Consider the following 15,988-nt stretch of genomic DNA (forward strand, 5'->3'; position numbering starts at 1 on the left):
TCCTGTTTGCTACTACAACTGAATTACTGTGTCACGAAATTATGTAGGTCTAAAAAGTGTGTCACCAACACGAAAAGTTTGGAAAGCTCTGATCTAACCAAAGGACAGTCCCATATACAGTGCAACAGGCCAGGGGACTCCGCAGAACACTTAGAACATTTATTAGGCCAGTCGGGGACCCATTTGGCCAGACATTTGGGAGTCAGGTAGGCCTTGTGTAAAAACCTGATTTGTGTTTCTCTCAGATTATTTCTTAAATAGGGGCCATACAGAGCTTGATAGATAGGCCCCAATGTGTCTGCTGTGTGTTTGACTTGCTACACTATTTGTGATACTTCTACAGTTAAATGTCTCTATGCTGATGAATGGAGTTTTAATATCTTGAGTGATTTTGGGAGGCAGCAGCCTAACATAAGGGGAATACTAACCTATTGTTTGATACTGTGATTCTGTTTTTAACTGTTTTGCTTGTATATCAATAGTGTTTGTGTGTCTGTCTCTTTAAGACTTGCGGGGTGAGCTGTCCCTTTATGGGTGTGTGTGCTGTGTATGTTTGTGCATGCTATAGTTTTTCGTTGTAAGACTGTACTTTTGAGGGTGCTTTAAAGGACCACTAAACACAAATTGTAAACTACTTAAGTTTGAATCTGTGAATAATTTTGCAATGAAAACTGCAGCTTAATTTTGTCAAATGAGTATATTGTTTTATATTTATTCATTTCACTGGTTTTCCTGTCCCCCAGGACAAAAGAATCCTTGCTAACCAATCACAAACTAATATTCAGATATAGCACAAACTCTGTTTGCACATGTGCAGTTAAGAGAGACTGTGGAAGTCTTTGTGGCGTTGTAAAACAGCGTTGTGTTCAAGTCAAAATGAACTTTTATGATTCAGATAGAGCATGCAGTTTTAAGACACATTACAATTTACTTCCTTTATCAAATTTTGCACAGTCTCTTTATATACACACTTTCTGGGGAACAATAACCTACCGATCATGTGCACACGCTTGCAGGGTATACATATACTAGTCTGTTATTGGCTGATGTCTGTCACATGATAATGGGGGCCGGAGTATGGAAGAAAATATAAATTTGAGATATAATTTAGAAGCGCACTTAAAAAAGGCTGGGGCAAATTAGAGTACAATGTGTGCAAAGTTCGTGGTTATATCTTAAAACATATATTAGTACAATTTTAAGTAGAATGCTGTGACTATTACAATGCTATGTCTATTTAAACATATTTATTCTGTATCTATAAAAAGAGTAGTATTCCACAGTGTTAAAATATATAACATGGATCCATGTGTACAATGAGCTCTAGATATATAAAAAACATATAAAAACAGTACAATAAAAGACAATATAATAGAAATGATGAACGGACCACGTTAGTGGTATGGATGGTTAGTCCCAAAAAAGAAAAGTCTGTGTTGGAAAGTCTATAATAAATCCGTGTAGAATCCTAAAGTGATGTTGTGTCACAGATAAATAAATTCACTATGTAAAAATATCATCAATCCGATGCCTTGAAAAGATGATAAAAGTACAAAAATAGAAAATATAGAAAATATAGAAATGTGCGATTCGGTTCGGTCCGAAACGAAATTCGGACGAATTTTGCCAAATTCGGAATTCGGATCGATTCAAATTTCCGAATTGCGGCTGTGCCGAATCTACCGAATAAATCCGAATCGATTCGAATTTATTCGGATGGATTCGGATGGCCATGTATTACACTAGTATTGTACAGTATACTAGTGTAATAAACAGCACATCCCACTTAACAGTGCCGAAATTCCGAAAATCCGAATCGATTCGAACCGAACCGAATTTCACATGAATACGAAAGAATCCGAATGAATCCGAAACGAATTCATTCGATTTCTTCAGAATTCGAATCGATCCGAACCGAAATTCAAATCGGTCCGAATCGATCCGAACCGAATCGAATTTTTCACGGCTGCACATGTCTAATAAAATATAAAATGTAAAAAACATAAAGGATGAAAAAGATGAAAAAAATAAAAAAGTGCAAAAATGCAGAAATCCAAAAAATACATAAAATATCAAAATATCAAAATTTGTATCATAAATTTGTATCAAAATATTAAATTTGTAAAAAAGTGTTTTTTATATAAATGAACATGTCTTAGATAATGATTGCAAAAGAGGGGACTGGAAAAAGTTAAGAGAGTCTGCAGACTCGCCAGAAACAGCAGTTATTAAGCAGCGGTCACAAAGACCGCTGCTTCATAACCTGTCTGCCTGCTCTGAGCAGGCGGACAGACATCGCCGGAAATCAACTCGATCGAGTATGATGGGTTGATTGACACCCCCCATTGGCCGCAAGTCTGCAGGGGGCGGCATTGCACTAGCAGCTCTTGTAAGCTGCTGGTGCAGTGCTGAATACGGCGAGCGTATTGCTCGCTGTATTCAGCGAGGTCTGGCGGACCTGATCCGCACTGTCGGATCAGATCCGCCAAACTTTCTTAAATAGGGGCCTATATGGCAAATACTCAGAGGAAGCAAATGTCAGGATTCCACAGTGAACATACAACGAAAAGCAGCAGAATAGCACTTTTTTTTAAAGATTTATTCCACAAAATTAAAAGCATGTAAAATCTCTAACAATAACATTAAGTCAACACATTTCAGCGACTATGTTACCTTGATAAAACATTGCTGAAGTGGTTTACAGATAGATCCTTTACCTTTATGTAGTCATTTGAAATAGATGGTTTTGCTTGTTGTATGCCCATATATGCTGAAAATTTAAATTCTTGAGTACTGGTTATAGAAAAAGCTATGTTAACTAAAAGGTTCAGAAGTAATCACGCTCCCTGTCGGGGTTTAGACAGAGAGGTACTAAAATGTTCACTTTCCATTGTTCCCGATGATAAAAACATTGTGGTAATGGCGATATTATAAATAGGGATCTGTTGTGCTATTGAGATTGTAAGTGAAATTTTAAAAATGGCTGACATCAGTGTTTGAAGGCAGTCTCGCTGTGAGGCGTTTCACGATACATCTCTGTGGTGGCAATGCTTTTCTGATACTTGAGCAATTTTAAAAGCAGCATCTACTGAATGAGTAGCAGACATACTCAGAGGCCCCTGGTGCAACATTTTGTTTGGGCCCCCAAAGGTAACTTAGTAGTAAGCAATAGTAATAATATACATGCTGCTCTGTATATTGATTTTGAGGAGATAGATACATACGTACTTACATAAATAAGGCAGACCTGTAACCTGCACTAATAAAAGGCTCCCCTGCTTGCTGAGTAGTAGTTGTCAGGTCTGCACCCCCACTAAGCTTCACATCCACCAGGGTGCAGGTATTAGTATATCCATATAGAAAATGAAGTATGCCACATTCACCAGTGAGTGGGGTATACATACTTTGAGATATATATGTACACAGGTAAAAACAACATTAAATACAACTGACCACCTAGATTAAGTACAAAATGGTTTGGCACCAGATTTTCGTGTTAGTTAAAGGGACAGTCTACTCCAGAACTTTTATTGTTTAACCCTTAACAACCAGCGTCGTACCCTGTACGACGCTGGTCATTATGCCCTTAAGGACCAGCAACATACCCTGTATGTCGCTGCAGTCCTGGGCTTCTCTCTACTGCGAATGTGCTCAAAATAGTGGGGTACTGCAGAAATAGATTTGCAGAGTCATCGATGCCCTCTCCGCATCGCACAGCGGTGGTGCCGATCGTTGGTGGGTGGGAGTGTAATGATGGAGGCGGGGGGTGGCCCATCACTGGAGGAGGCGGAAGAGGGCGGACGGGACCGCTACGCCACGCAACACATTAGGGGGAAAAAAGTGCCGGTTACACCGGGAAGTGAGGGGGAGGGAAGGAGATTCGGGCAATGAAGGGGATCCTATGTGGGATCCATTGAGGTAAAGGAATCTGGGAGGGGGCAGCTACACTACAAAAAAAAGGGTATTTTAATTATTATATTTTTTTAAATGCCTGGGTACTGGCAGACAGGTAGAGGGGGAGGTTTGTAGAGCTGTTTGGGTGGGATCAGGGAGGTTGAGGGGTAAGGGGGGATAATACACTGCAGAAAACCTAAAAAAAACTTTAAAAAAATTTATATTAAAAAAATCAGCCTTTTATTTTAGTACTGGCAGACTTTCTGACAGTACTTAAGATGGGGGGTGACCTTAAGGGGCTGGGGAGGGAAGAGAGCTGTTTGAGAGGGATCAGGGGGTGGAATGTGTCAGGTGGGAGGCTGATCTCTACACTAAAGCTAAAATTAACCCTACAAGCTACGTAATTAACCCCTTCACCGCTTGGCATAATACAAGTGTGGTGCACAGCGGAATTTAGCGGCCTAATTACCAAAAAGCAATGTCAAAACCATATATGTCTGCTATTTCTGAACAAAGAGAATCCCAAAGAAGCATTTATAATCATTTGTGCCATAATTGCCCAAGCTGTTTTGTAAATAATTTCAGTGAGAAACCTAAAATTGTGAAAAAGTTAACGATTTTTTTTTTATTTGATCGCATTTGGCGGTGAAATGGTGGCATGAAATATACTAAAATGGACCTAGATCAATACTTTGGGTTGTCTACTAAAAAAACATATAGTTTTGATAGGTAAATATAAAAAAAGTCTCTATTTATGTTAAATGTAGTGATGGTAAAAATGCTCTGGTCTTTTGGGGAAGTTTTTGTCTAAAATGCCCGGTCCTTAAGGGGTTAAAAAGATAGATATTTATTACCCATTCCAAGTTTTGCATAACCAACACAGTTATAATAAAATACCTTTTACCTCAATGATTACCTTGTTTCTAAACTTCTGCAGACTACCCCCTTATTTCCGTGATTTTGACAGACTTGCATTTTAGCCAATCAGTCCCCTCTCACAAGTAACTCCACGGACATGAGCACAATGTTATCTATATGGCACACATGAACTAACGCTCTCTCGCACTGAAAAACTGTCCAATGCATTCAGATAAGAGTCAGCCTTCAATGGCTTAGACATTAGCATATAAGCCTACCTAGGTTTAGCTTTCAACTAAGAATACCAAGAGAACAAAGCACATTTGATGATAAAAGTACATTGGAAAGTTGATTAAAATTACAGGGAGTGCAGAATTATTAGGCAAGTTGTATTTTTGAGGATTAATTTTATTATTGAACAACAACCATGTTCTCAATGAACCCAAAAAACTCATTAATATCAAAGCTGAATAGTTTTGGAAGTAGTTTTTAGTTTGTTTTTAGTTATAGCTATTTTAGGGGGATATCTGTGTGTGCAGGTGACTATTACTGTGCATAATTATTAGGCAACTTAACAAAAAACAAATATATACCCATTTCAATTATTTATTTTTACCAGTGAAACCAATATAACATCTCAACATTCACAAATATACATTTCTGACATTCAAAAACAAAACAAAAACAAATCAGTGACCAATATAGCCACCTTTCTTTGCAAGGACACTCAAAAGCCTGCCATCCATGGATTCTGTCAGTGTTTTGATCTGTTCACCATCAACATTGCGTGCAGCAGCAACCACAGCCTCCCAGACACTGTTCAGAGAGGTGTACTGTTTTCCCTCCTTGTAAATCTCACATTTGATGATGGACCACAGGTTCTCAATGGGGTTCAGATCAGGTGAACAAGGAGGCCATGTCATTAGATTTTCTTCTTTTATACCCTTTCTTGCCAGCCACGCTGTGGAGTACTTGGACGCGTGTGATGGAGCATTGTCCTGCATGAAAATCATGTTTTTCTTGAAGGATGCAGACTTCTTCATGTACCACTACTTGAAGAAGGTGTCTTCCAGAAACTGGCAGTAGGACTGGGAGTTGAGCTTGACTCCATCCTCAACCCGAAAAGGCCCCACAAGCTCATCTTTGATGATACCAGCCCAAACCAGTACTCCACCTCCACCTTGCTGGCGTCTGAGTCGGACTGGAGCTCTCTGCCCTTTACCAATCTAGCCACGGGCCCATCCATCTGGCCCATCAAGACTCACTCTCATTTCATCAGTCCATAAAACCTTAGAAAAATCAGTCTTGAGATATTTCTTGGCCCAGTCTTGACGTTTCAGCTTGTGTGTCTTGTTCAGTGGTGGTCGTCTTTCAGCCTTTCTTACCTTGGCCATGTCTCTGAGTATTGCACACCTTGTGCTTTTGGGCACTCCAGTGATGTTGCAGCTCTGAAATATGGCCAAACTGGTGGCAAGTGGCATCTTGGCAGCTGCACGCTTGACTTTTCTCAGTTCATGGGCAGTTATTTTGCGCCTTGATTTTTCCACACGCTTCTTGCGACCCTGTTGACTATTTTGAATGAAACGCTTGATTGTTCGATGATCACGCTTCAGGAGCTTTGCAATTTTAAGAGTGCTGCATCCCTCTGCAAGATATCTCACTATTTTTGACTTTTCTGAGCCTGTCAAGTCCTTCTTTTGACCCATTTTGCCAAAGGAAAGGAAGTTGCCTAATAATTATGCACACCTGATATAGGGTGTTGATGTCATTAGACCACACCCCTTCTCATTACAGAGATGCACATCACCTAATATGCTTAATTGGTAGTAGGCTTTCGAGCCTATACAGCTTGGAGTAAGACAACATGCATAAAGAGGATGATGTGGTCAAAATACTCATTTGCCTAATAATTCTGCACTCCCTGTATATGTCCTATACGAATCTTGAAAGTTTAATTTTGACTAGACTGTCTCTTTAAGAGCCTCTTAACAGCTTCCAGCTTACTGGTGCATCTATGTGAAGACATTACTAGCTGCACGTCTCGCATCAATGTAAGACACTACCAACCACTCGCAGCAACATGGTTACTATGCACATAACGGTTGCTAAGTGAGCAGTCTGTACCATATCAATTATATAATATACTGCTGTTTGGCTCCCATGAAATTATGCAGGTAGGGCTGATGGTGCCCCCACTTTAGCAACGCCAGTGCACATTATCGCTATGTCACTTAGAGTTTTCATATTTACATAGGTTGCTTAGGAACTCTCCTGCTCTGCAAACCTATACAAAGATGAAAATTATATGTGACATATTGATAATGTTTCCCCCCAATCTCTTGTTTCCTTGGCACAGTAACAACAACGGCCCAGTTTTCAAGAAGGCCAATCTGACTCTGCTTGAGACCAGCAGTGCTCTACAATACTTCTGCTACATCTTTTAACCTTTTGTAAAGGTTAAATACATAGAGGTGCAGGGTCACTTGTCTTACGAATTGCCTAATTTTATTATTATATCTAAATCCGTAATGTTCTTTTGGGAAGAGTCACTAATATTTTACACAGTTTCCAAATTATTCCTCATAATATTTAAATTTTTGAATTGCTGTCAAAAGCAAACTTTTGGTTCTAAATACAGAGTGTGAGACTTATTCATAGAAGTCTCAACTTCTTACATTTACATATAGATTAATAGTGCTGTTTGCAGTTGATATATTTGGAGCTTCTTATGACGGCACATACTTTTCTGCTTCCCAATGTTCTTGTATTTTTTAATAGTGGTACTTTTGGCCTTTCTCTTTAAGCAGTGGCGTCACTAGGGTTGATGTCACCCGGTGCGGTAAGTCATGGTGTCACCCCCCCCCCTCAGAAAGCAGACACACACAAAAACACAGGCAAACACACATACAAACACTCAGACACACTTAAAAACATACTCAGATGCACACACAAACACTCGGAAACACACTCAGACACACACACAAAAACACTGAGACACACAAAAACTCGGACACACACATACAAAATATGTAAACTGCACTGCATTAATTATGAAGCTCATGCCTAGAGCTGCTCCCTGGCTCAGCAGAACATCAAATGAAAGATAAACAGAGCACTCTAAAATAAATCACTGAAGAAAAGGTTTAGGCGCACAAACTATGAAAATTCTGCTCTCTGACTCGCATGTCACTGAGCAGTGAGCACAGATAGGCAGGCAGGTTTAGGCTAGCAGTGCAACTTTGCAAGCCCCACGGCACACCCACAACATTCATAGTGAAATTGGGCAGGGGAGGAGCAAAGTACAAACAAGCAAAAGCAGCCGGGAAAACTATTTGTTGAAATTGCAGCACTGGCTCAAGGGGCAAAAAAATTGTGTGTCTACAACTTCCCCAGTCCCACTAATGTTCACAAATGCCAGGCTCTAATAAAATAATCTATGCATCTCAAAATTGTATTTCTTTGAATTTTTTTTTTGTGTCACCCCCTGGAGGGTGTCACCCGGGTGCGGCCCGCCCCCCCCCCCGCCCCCCCCCCCGCCCCCCCCTAGTGACGCCACTGTCTTTAAGCATTTTTATCATCACAGATGACCTAGCTTTGTATTCATGCCACTTAATGTTACAATGCAAATATGTTTTTTACTTGTTCTTATGTGCAACTTATGAATGTACCTCTATTTTGTGCTATATTTTTGTGTCTCTGTACTTGCCTTGTAACCTTTGCAATAAAAAAGTAAATTAATAATATACATATTTCATGAACACCAACACCCTAAATATATATATCAAAGATCATAAAATGTAACTTTCTGCCCCATAAATCACTCCTCTCTTCCTTAAAGTGGCAGTAAACCCACAAAATAATGTTATATAATTCTGTAACTCGCTCCTGCTACCAGACCAGAGCGGGAAAGAGTTACATTGAGGTTAATGGCGCGATTGGGTTGGCTGTGAGTAGACAGCATGCCCGATGCGCTTAGAGGAAACAAACAGACCCGCTCAGTAGAGCCAGGAGCGGCATACTGTGAAAGTACATTTCGTAGCATTTTTTCACTTTAATCTTTTAAGGTACAAAGTTTGCGCTAAGCTGAGGTTATATAATTCTGCACTATGTGCAGAATTATATAACATTATTTTGTGGGTTTACTGGCCCTTTAAATTAAAGGGCCATTAAACCCGAAAATTTTCTTTCATGATTCAGATAGAGAGTACAATTTTAAACAACATTCCAATTTACTTATTTTACCTAATTTGCTGCAATCTTTAGATATTGTTTGTTAAAGAGACATCAATGCACATTGGTGAGCCAATCACATGAGGCATCTCATCAGAAGATATCAGAAACTATCAGAAACTACTGAGCCTATCTAGATATACTATTCAGGAAAGAATATCAAGAGAATGAAGCAAATTAGATGAAATAAGTAAATTAGAAAGTTGTTTAAAACGATATTCTCTTTCTCAATCATGAAAGAAAAAAATTGGGTTTAATGTCCCTTTAACCCCTTAATGACAGAGGACGTTCCAGGTACGTCATAGAAAAAAACTCCCCTTAACGACAATTGACGTACCTGGCACGTCCTCTGTTGATCATGATCGCTTCCAGCTGCTTACAAGGAATTGTAGTGATGCCTCAATATTGAGGCATCACTGCAATCCCCTATTTTACCCATCGATGGCCCTCTCTGCATCGACCATTGATGATAACACATTTGTTGGTGGGTGGGAGCAGTTTCTGGGAGGAGGGTAGGCTGTATGTGACTTTCCGATGCATCCCAATCTGTTGTCGGCGGTTGCGGCCGGGGGGCGGGGGGGGCTTGTGCAGTCAAGTGGAAATATAAAAAAGACCAATTCAGTTGAAGGGGGGATCTCGGTTGTTTAGTAAGGGATCTGGGAGGGGGAGGGATGTAGATTATTGAGGGGGGGGGCAGCTACACTACAGAAAACAAATGTTTAATATAAAAAAGTTAAAAAAAAAACAATTTTTGGGGGCAAATTGGGTACTGGCAGACAGCCAAGATGTCGGCAAATAGGTAGAGGGGGAGGGTTAGAGAAATGTATGGGGGATCAGGGAGGTTGTGGGATAAGGGGGGATCCATCACTACAGACTGTATGAAAAAAAAAAAAATGCTTTTTATTTCAGTACTGGCAGACTTTCTGCCAGTACTTAAAGGTATAGTAAACTCAAAAAATATTTAATTTTTTTATAAAACATCATTAAGTATTATACATATTTACAATAAGTACCTATTAAAAGTTTCCTGTCCTTTTCTTGTTATTTCTAAAACAAATTCCATATTTTGCCAAACCCAGTTTTTCCTCATTCTGCATACCCTATAAAGATGTTCTACCTAGGTAGAAACATCATGGTGGCCCGCATGCGCATACAACATATTTTCTGAGTAACGCATGTGCATTTTGGTTCCCCTCAGTTCTTCTGTGGCACGTCATCAAAAAGCAGGGTAGACAGCTCTCAGCGCTGAAGAGACCCCTCGGACCCCAGCTACTGAAATCATGTGTGAATGACAACCAGCTGCATGTCAGCAGTCACTTCCTGCAGTGCTCGAAATCACAAACATTATACAATTACACTACACGCTCCTTAGCACTGCACCTCCTTATAGCAGTATCTCCATATATACTATTAGACATTGGTGGGCGTGGCACACCAGAGCGTCTCAGCGCTGAAGATTCACTGCTGGCTGAAGGTGATTGTTCTAACTATCAAAATAAGAAGTCCAATGTTTTGGAACTTGCATTATCACAGCCTCCATGCTAGCCCAGCTTCCGCCAGCCGTCAAACACCGCAGAGATTCACAGAGCTAGCATGCTCCCCTCAGCATTACTCTCAGCCTCAAACCCACAAAAGTGACTCCGGACTTAATATATAGAAAAACTTTATTATAACAAAAAAGCCATAAGAAAGAGTTTTTTTTTTCTTTCTATATGAAGTCCGGAGTCACTTTTGAAGGTTTGAGGCTGAGAGTAATGCTGAGGGGAGCCGGCTAGCTCCGTGAATCTCTGCGGTGTTTGACGGCTGGGGGAAGCTGGGCTAGCATGGAGGCTGTGATAATGCAAGTTCCAAAACATTGGACTTCTTATTTTGATAGTTAGAACAATCACCTTCAGCCAGCAGTGAATCTTCTGCTCTGAGAAGCTCTGGTGTGCCACGCCCACCAATGTCTAATAGTATATATGGAGATACTGATATAAGGAGGTGCAGTGCTAAGGAGCGTGTAGTGTAATTGTATAATGTTTGTGATTTCGAGTACTGCAGGAAGTGACTGCTGACATGCAGCTGGTTGTCATTAATAACACACATGATTTCAGTAGCTGGGGTCCGAGGGGTCAGTGGAATCACAATCTGTCACTGGGGGGGGGGGGTGTCAGGGGTCACATTGTCAGGATCCCCATTAACCCTGTCATTGCTGTGGCTCAGGAGTAGCAGAAAACATTTGTCAATGTTACATGAATACACTGAGATTAGCCAGGAAATAAAAATGTCACCGTGAATCTCTGTGGTGTTTGACGGCTGACAGTGGGACTGGGGGAAGCTGGGCTAGCATAGAAGCTGTGATAATTTATTTTCCAAAACATTCACCTTCAGTCAGCCTGGCTATGAATATTAAAATGTAATGGGCAGAACACGTCCCTATTGGATGGGGCACGGAAATAATTTTACATAAACCCTGCCTATTTTTATGGGAGGTCTTTAATGCTCATTTTACAGAAATTAAAAAGTTAAAGCAAACATATTTAGAAGCTTCATTTCAGTAAAAAAAGTAGGTTTATTTTATAACATATGTTTATATAATTATAATAATGACTTAGTTTCTTAATATTTTACAAAGATTTCTAACCCTTTAAGCTGGCGGTGACAATTGTGAGGTGGGGGAGGGAAGAGAGCTGTTTGAGGGGGGTCAGGGGGGATCAGGGGGTGGGATGTGTCAGGTGGGATGCTGATCTCTACACTAAAGCTAAAAATGAATCCTACAAGCTACCTAATTAACCCCTTAACTGCTGGGCATATTACAAGTGTGGTGCACAGCAGCATTTAACGGCCTTATTATTACCAAAAAGCAACGCCAAAGCCATATATGTCTGCTATTTCTGAACAAAGGGGATCCTAGAGAAGCATTTACAACCATTTGTGCCATAATTGCACAAGCTGTTTGTAAATAATTTCAGTGAGAAACCTAAAATTGTGAAAAATGTAACCGTTTTTTTTTTTATTTGATCGTATTTTGCGGTGAAATGGTGGCATGAAATATACCAAAATGGGCCTAGATCAATAATTTGGGTTGTCTACTACACTACACTAAAGCTAAAATTAAACCTAAAAGCTGGGCATAATACACGTGTGGTGTGCAGCGGCATTTAGCGGCCTTCTAATTACCAAAAAGTAACGCCAAAGCCATATATGTCTGCTATTTCTGAACAAAGGGGATCCCAGAGAAGTATTTACAACCATTTATGCCATAATTGCACAAGTTGTAAATTCAGCGAGAAACCTAAAGTTTGTGAAAAAAATTGTGAAAAAGTCAACAATTTTTTTTTATTTGTTCGCATTTGGCGGTGAAATGGTGGCATGAAATATACCAAAATGGGCCTAGATCAATACTTTGGGATGTCTTCTAAATAAAAATATATACATGTCAAGGGATATTCAGGGATTCCTGAAAGATATCAGTGTCCCAATGTAACTAGCGCTAATTTTGAAAAAAAGTGGTTTGGAAATAGCAAAGTGCTACTTGTATTTTTTGCCCTATAACTTGCAAAAAAGCAAATAACATGTAAACATTGGGTATTTCTAAACTCGGGACAAAATTTAGAAACTATTTAGAATGGGTGTTTTTTGGTGGTTGCAGATGTGTAACAGAATTTGGGGGTCAAAGTTAGAAAAAGTGTGTTTTTTATTTTCATTTTTTTCCTCATTTTTTTTTTTTTTTTTATAGTAAATTATAAGATATGATGAAAATAATGGTATCTTTAGAAAGTCCATTTAATGGCGAGAAAAACAGTATATAATATGTGTGGATACAGTAAATGAGTAAGAGGAAAATTACAGCTAAACACAAACACTGCAGAAATGTAAAAATAGCCATTGTCATTAAGGGTAAGAAAATTGAAAAATGGTCCGGTCATTAAGGGGTTAATACCCAAAGCCTGACAGTTATAGCAGCTTCAACCCTGCTCCCAGTACCACTAAGGGGGGAATATTTGGGTACCATCGAACACAGTTTAAGAAACACTGCACCATGAAATAGCTGCTTAAAGGACCACTAAATATAGTATCAGTGTTTCTCAACCGCAGTGCTCAAATACCCCCAACAGGCCAGGTTTCCATTATAGCAGAACTAGAGCACAGGTGAAATAATCAGCTGATCAGTAACCATGATAACTAACCTGCTTTCACCAATCAGCTGATTATTTCACCTGTGCTCTAGCTCAGCTATAACAAATACATGGCCTGATAGGGGTACTTGAGGACCGCGGTTGAGAAACACAAATACTCTATAAAAAGACAATGCTATATAGCACTTACTTTGAATTTGAAATGAGTAGTAAAATATTTTCTGGCAAATTTCAAAGTTAATCTAATTTTCCCTTCTCTTGTTTCATGTGACAGCCATCAGCTGCATATACGTATATACTGTGCACCTTTGCACATGCTCAGTAGGAGCTGGAGCTTCAGAAATTGTGCATATAAAAAGAATGTGCATGTTTTGTATATTGTAAAGTATATTGGAAAGTTGTTGTGCGTGTGTGTTTTTTTTAACATGCTTTATCTAAATCATGAAACTTAAATATTGACTTTAGTGGCCCTTTAAGGGCCAAATTACCAGTGGAGCGTTATTTAACACTCCTGTAGCTTACTAACTCCGCTAGAAGTAAGGTAGGGATCATATTATAAGTTAAAAGTAAAAGTTTTCACTTGTGCTAGCCAATGCGTGTAAAAAGCTGCAATCGAAAGACGTAAGGGTTTGTTCCTTTGTTTGATAGTTCCAGTAACTGAATTAGAATAATTCAGATCTCAGCTACAGACCTAAATGAGTGGTTGTACCACTAAGCACTTTACTATTAATATAACTGATTAATAGCTATGAATGCAAGTGGAGTTGCTACAACAGTGAACAAATTGTAACTAGTATAGTATTACAATTTGTATCAGTGGAAATGGTGAGGATTACCTGAATATAATCTGTGGTTATTGTTAATAGAGCAAAAAAAGTGTGGGGGGGAAACACCTGATCGCATATTCTTAAGTACGCTAACCCGACATGAAAATGTGAATATTTCACATTCCAATGTTCTTCACATAGCAGAATATGTTCTATTTATTCCTAAATACATATTTCTACATACCTGTGATGGCATTTTGGTACAGTATATATTTATACCTATATATATATATATATATATATATATATATAGAGAGAGAGAGAGAGAGATCACTGGTTTTCAAACCTGTCCTCAGACCTTCCTAACCGGCCAGGTTTTTAGGATTACTTTGGATGAGAACAGGTAAAATAACCATGTTTACTAATCAGCTGATTGTTTCACCTGTGCTCTAGTTCAGATATCCACAACATGTGGCCTGTTAGGGAGCCTGAGGACAGGTTTGAACACCAGTAATATAGATGATTATATATAGGTATAGAGATATACAGATGTATAGGAATATCTCTTTAAAAATACCTATAACATATTTATGTATGTGCAGAACATTGTACAGTAAATAGACAGTATAGCCCTTTATTAAATATGAATATTGCAAAATATGATTTTTCATGTTTTCACCTACTTAAAGGGACATGATACTCATATGCTAAATTACTTGAAACTGATGCACTATAACTGTAAAAAGCTGACAGGAAAATATCACTTGAGAATCTCTATGTAAAAAAGGAAGATATTTTACCTCAACATTTCCTCAGCTCACCAGAGTAAAGGGTGTGTAAAAAGTTATACTTCAGCTGCTGTCCAGCTGCAGGTGAAAAAAAATAAATGAAGAAATGAACTGCAGCCTATCAGCATCAACAGTGCTGAGGTCATGAACTCTTTTACTGTGATCTCATGAGATTTTACTTAACTCTCATGAGATTTCATAGTAAACTTCCTTAAACTGAACAGGGAAATAACATGCGTGTGCATGAGGCTCACTCCCTTGCATGTCATGGGACAGACATATTGATTTTCTGCTTAAAGTACTTTGCAATGGGGTTTGAATACTTACTACATTTTGAGGTAAATAATCTTCCTTTTTTACATAGAGATGTTCAGGTGATATTTTCTTGTCAGCTTTTCACAGCTATGCTGCATCACTTTCAAGTGTTTCAACATTTGGGTATCATGGCCTTTTAACTGCAAAGGGCTCCAATGCACTTATATATATGTCTATATATGTGTACATATGTATTGATGGGTTTATACACACATATAAAAACAAATACATATGTACACATATAAACATATAGACCTCATAACTTTATTATGCATTTTTTTAAAATAATTTTTATTAGATAGTGTTATTAAGCGTGCAACTATATTTTTTAATGTATTTTTGTTTTGTGATACTTTTTTGTTTTGCAAAACAGTTAACCAGAGTTCTGAGGATGCGGTAATCATTCTAGCGTAAATTGCAATTGTTCTCATGCGTTCGCATTTACTTTCAACTTGTAATAGGAGCGCGCTGTAAACCCCGTTTTGCTCACACGTAACTGTTATCGCACCACTTGTAATCTGGCCCAAAATGTCTTATTTAGAATACTACAATTTAAAATGCATTTTATGTCAGCATCTGAAAAATCTAATTGCTGCCATAGGGCTTCACAATGCATTGCTGCCCCCCTCTGGCAGTCAATTCGTTAACAAGATTAGTTATTTTATTATTTGTTGTAGCATTTCAAAAGCAACATCTTGAATGTGACATTTGAAAAGCCTCATCTGTTTCTGTAAATATTTTGCTTAGAACACATTTTTTGACTCATCTGACCTGGTGAATTTGAATTTCTGTATTATTAGACAGCTGCAAATGGCAGTTCTGACATCATGAACACATAGAGCCATCCAATTTTATTTTTGGTAATTAACTTGTTATTAAACTAATAATTGACTGCATTCTTACTAAACCTTTTCACAAAACTATCACACTATGGGCCCGAAGATAAAAACTTTGCTGGGCCATATGTGAAAAACCTCACCGACATTCGCAGGGGCTGCCCTCTGGAAAACATCTA

The sequence above is a fragment of the Bombina bombina genome, chromosome 6 (assembly GCF_027579735.1).
Source record: "Bombina bombina isolate aBomBom1 chromosome 6, aBomBom1.pri, whole genome shotgun sequence".
Lineage (NCBI taxonomy): Eukaryota > Metazoa > Chordata > Amphibia > Anura > Bombinatoridae > Bombina > Bombina bombina.